This window comes from Trichoplax adhaerens, genomic scaffold (genome assembly GCF_000150275.1).
Source record: "Trichoplax adhaerens TRIADscaffold_10 genomic scaffold, whole genome shotgun sequence".
NCBI lineage: Eukaryota > Metazoa > Placozoa > Uniplacotomia > Trichoplacea > Trichoplacidae > Trichoplax > Trichoplax adhaerens.
In genome coordinates, this window is record NW_002060952.1 from 1302670 (window position 1) to 1311279 (window position 8610).

The following is an 8610-nucleotide window of genomic DNA, read 5'->3' on the forward strand; positions in this document are numbered from 1 at the left end:
CAATCCCTGTTGCAAGTTAGGGCTATTACTAGCTCGTAAGACACAGTAGGTATAAAAGCGGGTTACTTTTTATAATAAAGAGAGTTCGTTATTTTATCGTTTACGCGCAAGGAAACCGTTCATATTATTTCTTCCGCGAAACTTACGGAAGAAGGTTATAGTTGTCGCCGAGAACTGATCTTGATTTGTGATTTGAGATCAAATAATAATCTTATTTCTAAAGTAACACATAAATAATAAGAGAGTGGATTGTAGCAGAGATCCGTATCCTTTCATGAATTGCATACGTGTACTGCTTATAATTAAACTCGTTATCAATTAGTTCAGCCAGTAAAGAAATTCATATTACGAAGTTACCGTTGATTACAGGAATATGCACTGATAATAAGACTTCTTTCGGCGCAGACTACAAATTTAACACATTCCAAATGTATACGGTTGGTTAGCGAATCAAACAATCAAATAAAGGCTATTACTATTTTTATCTTTTTCGATGAAAACAAAACCCATTAGATCGATATAGCAATAGCTTATTACAAGACATTACTTTAAAGTCGAACTTTCATTGAATTGAATGTAGCTGGTGCAAATCACAAGAGAAGCCTGATAATGCAGCTATATCAGTTTGAAGCAGAACTACTGCTTTTCTCATTTAGCGAGTACCGTATAAACTGTTAAGCCTCATCTACTTAAAAGCAGAGCAAATACTCTTTGTTAAGGTATTACATGTTTCAACTACCTTACTTAATATAGTCGTATCTGTTAAGATGCTATGTCACAGATCAGCTTCATCGAGCCATCGATATTTATTGAAGTTTAGTCGATTTTATTTCAAAGGTTTTGCTATCATTGTTCAACTTCACTAAATTTAGCTTCATCTATATTTAACCCAATGAAGTCCGAAGTATATCCTTTACCATTTTGATATGGATCTATCTTAAACTTACCATTATCGCTTAATAGTTCTAAATTTTACTGCAACTGAGTATCGTATAATAAAAATATCTACGGAAAAGTAGCCTTGCCATTTGAAATTATCTTTGTCTAGAGTGCTTACGAGCTAGCTTAATAAAACTACGATCTATAATATTTAGAAAGATCTTGGCGAATTTCTTTTGTTGAGATAATTGTATAGTATCGTAAGCACTTCTTGTATAGTTTTCATGGGATTAACTGCAAATAGGGTCATTCTTAAAATTTATACACAACATGCATCATTTCACATGAACTTCATATTGTAAATGTTACTACAATATAATTTTCATGATAAATATGAAGAGTTTAAAATTTTACTCAGATATTACTCTCATAAATGTGCTTCTAAATTGCTAATACAATTAATATCTGTTCATGAATAAATCCATTAAAACTAAATAAGCGGTTTTAAACTCACGTAGCATATTGTCGATCATGAGTATAGCATTATAATCGGCCAAAACTACCAATCTAGTAACGGTATTAATTCGACGGAAAGCGAATCTTAAAGTTTTCATTTCTGAAATTTTTCCTCGGATCCATATGGAATTAGAATATTGCAGCCTGCATTATCATATAGAATCATCCTATAATTATAAATCTGTTTTTTAATAGAGCATATCAATAATTACTATAATGTTGTGGTAATGATGATCATCATACGTGACTAGAAATAACAAGCTATTTAGCAGGTATCTTCATTTAAATTGATAAAATCTAGCTCAATCAGCCATAGATACGCCCGCACTATTTAACCTATTAGGAACTTCATTAGAAGAATCTTTTGATCTGCTTTTCCTTTAAAATAGCGTAAATGATCTGCATTCCTTCTAATTTATCATATACCACCAGTAACTTAAGCACTATATTTATATGCAATTTGAATAATATGGGCTTCTTGCTACATAATCCTTTAATTTAGAATTTCAGATCAGTCGTTTAACTGTCATAGATATTCGAGATCTCTTTTACTAATCCAAGTTGAAATTGTAAAGGCAGGTTTTTGCCGCAAGAGAAATGAAAGAGTAATTATGAGACAAAAGGCTATTGACAGATGTTTTATAATGTTTAACAGTATTAAACAATTAAGCAATTCAAATCATTAATCAAGTAATTATAATTTGGAGCTATCAGATACGTAACGTATAGAATATGTAGCCAACTTCTGAGCAATGACTTAAAATAATAGATAAAAATAATATGTATATCACTTGATAAACTTTTGCAATAATCTCAATTATAAATTAGCGATTGGGCTAACTAAGGATGAAGATAAGTTCCTATATTTAATTAAATATGCTAGATAATTTAGTAAGATAAAATTATTAAACAGTATTACTAGGTAGATCCATTTCTGACGTGTATAATAAAATATTTATTCCTTTAGGAAATCAAATTCCTACACATTTTATATTTAAACGACTGTTAATAATGATATTGGTTTAAAGTTAAAATGTATTATGACCGGAATCATAATATCACTTAGTTACTATGAATACAGAATAATTGTTGCCTTAATATAATTTTGAAAATAATGCCGTGAGAATGAAAATCTGTTAGAGATAAAATCAATTAACCTTGACGCCTTAACATCAATCATCGAGGAAGATAAATAAACCTTACCGACTAAATAAAAAGCTCTAAATTGAATATAAACAACTGTTAGATAAAAATCAAGATTGAAAGCAATTCTATCGATCGTTTCGATCTATGAAAATATCCATCTCGTTATAATGATAAGTAGTTCATTCAGTGAAAGACAACAATAATTAAAAATTATACTAATATAAGGATTGCAATTAAGTGATATGCCAAAGATCAGCCTTTTCTTTATATTTTAATAAGTCATAAAATGGCTAGGAAACATGTTAAATAAGAATTCACTGAAAATTCCCCAATATCAGCATTCAGAAAACTAACGCATAGTTTATACGGACGTAAATTTGTAAAATTTGTAGTTAATTAATTATGCTATTGAAAGTTAAAGCCATAAAAATAGAAATATACAGGATTTACAATCAAAACGCACAATCTCCCTAGTACCGGTAATAAATCTGAAACGATCAAAATATAAGCCAAGCGTTAGCTATTTTTGCTCTTTAACAGATAAATACCAATCAGGTTATTTATGAATATACATAATGACCTCTAGTTGTTTATAATGGAATATGTTAATTTATACGATTTAATTGCAATCATGTTATTGATCGATTTTAAGTTGATATTCTTCAATATCACCAATGTATTATCATTTGGCAGTCTATTCACTAATTAATTATGAAATTTCGTAAAGCTATATATTTTATCACAGGAAGACTTGTTATGCATAACTTCCTAATTTAATTAAACATTAAAATTAATACTATCATATTATGCTAACCTACGTTAAAGGTAATGGAGTTTACTAAGATAATTTAACAGTACACATAATTAAAATGAAAACAAGGCTGATCATAATTAAAATGATGTCTACCTACGCCATAGATATTAATCTATTTATTAATTAACATGTTATTTTACTTGAAGTATAATCTTCGACAGTCCCATTGGATCGGACCATATGGAAAATAAGAAATATTATCCTGGAATTGATTATGTTAATAGATAATGTAAAGCCTCGATTGTATGTTAATCGATACTTTTATCAATGAGGTAAAAAAAGAAGAGTTTATCAGCTTCTAAAAATATTCCCTATAATTTCCTCTACCTTGTTTATTTGACCATTTCTATTTATGCGTTATTCAAGAAATAAAATAAAGTGGAAAAATAACTAAATAATTTGATTTCAGAGTATATCCGTATTAGCTCTACACTAAATCAAATTATGAAGATTCAAATAATAATTTCTCTTTTCTTATCTACTATATTCTCTCATTCAAGACTTCATCCTGTTAGGATTTTACATCTGTTTCATTTGAATCAGTGATTTATGGATTTCATATCAATTATAATTAGCATTTAGACAGGCTTATTACCAGCTCAAATAATTTATTTAGAAGCTATAATTCTATAGAATAAACAGTTATCCTTTTCTAGATTACTTCTATTTTATCTCTTTATAATTTAGATATTTATACTTTCATAAAATTACAAAGCAATATATGTTTTAATTTCAATTGGGTTGATTGGTTAATATTTCATATTCAAATTAAAGCGCAGAGGTTAAAGGTAATATACTATATGACTAATTTAAAGACTTAAACGAATACGTCAGTATCCTGCTACGTAAATTATAGACCAGATGAATAAATTTATCAAAATGAAAATTTCATAATGGCCAAAGTTTGAGAACATTATAAATACCTAGTATTATGATTAATTCCATACTCCATTAAAAGAACTAAATATAAGTGATGAGGTCGCTTTAATAATTTCAAAGAAACAACTGTTCAATTTACGTAGGAAGAATTTAGAAGATAGGATTAATACCATACTTTTATTTAAATCATATAGCCATTAATACTATCCTGCTCTATTATAACTTCATCCGAATTCTCTTAAATAAATCCAGAGCTAAAATTCAGTTCAGCTATCTCGAAAAATTAGAGCCCTTTTCTTTACGTAACTCGTATATCTGATTCTAGTTAATATATTTTAAAATGAGACCTTTTGACGGTAAATTACAATATTTCTTTATTGAGTAGGGTTATTTAGAAAATGCATCAGCTATACAATAATAATGGATCATTCCCTAAAAAAATTTAAGTGTACTGTGTTAGAAATTAATTATCCTTTCAAATTCAAATTAATGAAGGAATTTTTATATGTTCTGAATATTATCATCATCGTTGATACCTATATTTACATTATAGTCAATATTGCATTCAACACTGTAGTACTTCGATTCAGTCCAATTGCTAACTGTATAAATTAAAGCGATTCATCTTTTTACTGATTTTCATTATTAATTCCCATGATATATTTTTGAATAAATTGTGTTCGATTTCCCATGATCACGATTAGATTATTATCACAATTTCTTCATTTTCCAGTCTGCTATTTTATTCAGATTTCAAATTCCAATACAAATAAACCCATTGATGAATATTATTACTCAGTTTATAAATAGTTATTTATCAGTGGAAAATATGAATATTTCAAGAGCTGATATTTCAAAGCTTATTTTAGCCTTTTCTACGGACATGGTATTTGTCGACTCATGTTTATTTTTGTTCGTATTGAATAGACAGTTACATTTTCGAATTCTTAAATTGCATCACTACTGATACCTGATATTAGTAGTATTTACATGATAAAATATAGATTTAACAAAACTGTGGACAAAATACACCAGTAATTCAAAAATTTAATCCTCATGTGTCCTAAAAGTATTGATTTTCGATTAAAAAAAAACATCTGAATTAAAAAATCAACGTCCGATTAATCGCGATAGTGGACACTAAAATCAGCTATAACATGATTTCGATCCTTTATTCCGAGCATCCGTTGTATATATTAGACAAACTCTTGAGCTATTTTTATCTCTAATAATCGATACATTTGCATCTCAGAAATCTGATTGTTTGTAATAATAGTAAACTAGATCGGTGATTTATACAAAATAGATTTATATGGCAAAGTACTACCTATTCATATTGTCTGCTATATTTTCAATACATTAATATTCAATCAATCATAGACAAAATTTAATATTCGTTCTGGTTATTTACTCCAGAAACGTGACACTAAAATTTGAAAGGTGACTAGTAATAATAGATTTCACTATTTCGACGTTTTATTAGATACGAGTTAATACCGAGTCATTGAATATTTTCTAATGATAAAAGTATAACCATTCGGAATGTACAGTAGGTATTGAGGAAGGTTGAAAGATTTAAGATTTTTATTTCTGCTTTGTGTAATTAACTTTAGATTTAGTTGCAGTGAAGTCTAAATATCCGGATATACTATTCGTATCTAACTCGGAATTAGTCTTACAGTATGCTCGAGCTGTCCTGCTAAAATTTAGGAAACTATGCTGTCACAAAACAGCTTTGCAACAAGATAACGTAATATGCGATCAATAAGTCAATTCCTTGAACCACTTATCAAGGAAAGATATTTGCACTATCACAAACACTTTTGCTTTACTAGCAGACTACACAAAGATTTAAATGCCTCGTATTTTACGTTAAACACTAAGTTGGAGAATTCACTTTATTTCACGATATGCTGCATTTATATACTATTCCTCAATAGTTCATGAGTCATAGTTAATACAATTAACATTGGAATCATTAACTGAATTAGATATTAATTTTAGCTACTGCTCCCTTAATGCAGGTAACAGTATTTACGAACATAGACATGTAATGACTAATACAGAATAGTCAGATTACGATATGTCCTATCACGGAACATTTCCATGATAATTTACAGTCTACCATAAGTAAATTACAATCACAGTGATTCGAACTGTAAGTAGATGATTTACCTTCCCTATTATAACTATTAATTTCAGTATGTGTATAAGTGTCACTGTCATAAAAAGTCAGTGCTATATTAAAACACAGTATATCCAAATTAGAAGTTAACTAAATAAGGATAAGCTAACAGAATTATCCTAACATAGATATTTGTACTGTAATGCAGTACATAACACTGTCACACATACATTTAAGGAAATGATGAGACTAGATTTAAATTAGTAATTTAAAACAGTTCAACCTGGCACTACCTTTTAAGAGTTTATTTTGTATGAGTACTAAGGAGTCATTTAGTCAGACCTAATGATTGATACTAAGTTAATTTTATCTCCTTAGGAGTTTCTCACTGGTAAAACTTATAATCATGGTCGTATAACTGTAAATTCCAATTCTTGCGGTTTCATCTACTGAATATCTATTTCTGATAATCACTACGCTTTAATTTTTAGAAATTTAAATAGTACGATCTTAATCTTAATTCAAAATCTACTAACAATGTGATAATTGAATTGGATGTTAAAACCTACTGAGAAAATAAGAGGTGATTGAGTTATTGGATCTCAAATTACCGTTTACCCTTGGTTGATAGTACACTAAATTATATGTTTAATCCTTTGAACTAGTTGTTTCTCATTAATGTTACCCCTGAGGGCAAGGGTAAACAATAATTACACAAAGGGTGAACTCTTCATGACCATGATTGAGATATAAAAGAGTCTTTATCGACTCAAAATAATTATAAATCAAGATAAAACAATGCAAATTAAATGGTGCCACAATGCAAGAAATTAGGAATGATTACATATTAGAAAGATGATAGTAGAATCTAAATTATCCATTCAAAGTAAGCCATATCATGTATAAAAGAAAGCATACGGAATCAAACAGAAATCTCTTTCTTATTACCACAGGACATAGACGTAAGGATTGGTAAACAAAAATTGCTAACATTTCGGATAGCATAAACGATTGATAAGTGTAAATATAAAAAATTGTTACTAAATTAGTAAGTAACCGATTTAAATGATATTACATCATTGATAGGGTTAATCCTATGAAGTAAAATGATGATGATATAATATTAGTTATTCCATCCTATTTAATAATTAAGATCAAATAGATTAAAGATGTCGTTATCAAATTAAAAATAAAATCAATAAATTGAAAAGGATGCCAGGTCAAATTTATATAGAATTATTTTCTAACATGTCTTAAATGATTTAATTGTAATTTCTTCGCCGTTATTATCCTTAAATTTGATATAAGTGAATAGTAACTGTAACTATTTTTTTAGTTGATATTGTTATTTAATCTGTAACACGCGCTATGAATTGTCGCCATGATTAATTTGCCGACTGATATTGAAGAAAAGTTGATGAGAGATGATAGATGATAATGAATAGAATTAGCAGAGAGTCATGACAATAATTTTAAAATGATAGAACAATTGAATTAGTTATGATACGGGCGATGATAACAACAAATAAATGGGCACCAATTGAATAAATTCAATTGGTTTTAAAAAATATCAAGAAAGACAGATAACAATTAAAGTAATTCTTGGAATAAGGGACATAAATAAAAAACCTGTATCTATTCAAAGAATCTCTCATCGAAAAATCACAACTGTTACTAACTTAACAAACTGCCTTACAAGACAATACAACAACTTCCATCTTGACAATGGTCATGAATAACCGTCATCAACAAGAGTGGGAGGGAAAAAAGCTGTTAATGCTATCATTAGATAAGACAATCGCCCGCAATCGTTATAAGGGCAGTTAATTGAAATTTTACAATCCTATCGTAAGTCAATAAAATCAAGAAATTATTTGATTAAAAAATAATCATCTTGAAACAATAGCACCAGTCTTGATGATTAAAACAAAATTCTATTAACGTCGTAAACTAAATTGAAAAGTAAATAAATCGCAGATTACAGATAAAATTTTAATTTTATCTTGCCTTTTATTTGTCAAAAAATTATTACAGAAGACATTACCAGTGATGTACGGTGCTATACATTCATCAGTCATGAGAAATTATAAATCTATATATTTTTATCTTGGTGAAAAGTTGAAGACAATTTTTGTTTATTTCATTTTATTCTGTTTATCTGTTGTCATTCAATGTAGTGATAGTTAGAAAAAATCAATCTCGATCAGGGGTGGAGGTGCATTATTCTGCAATAGATTTGTCATGGCTTTAC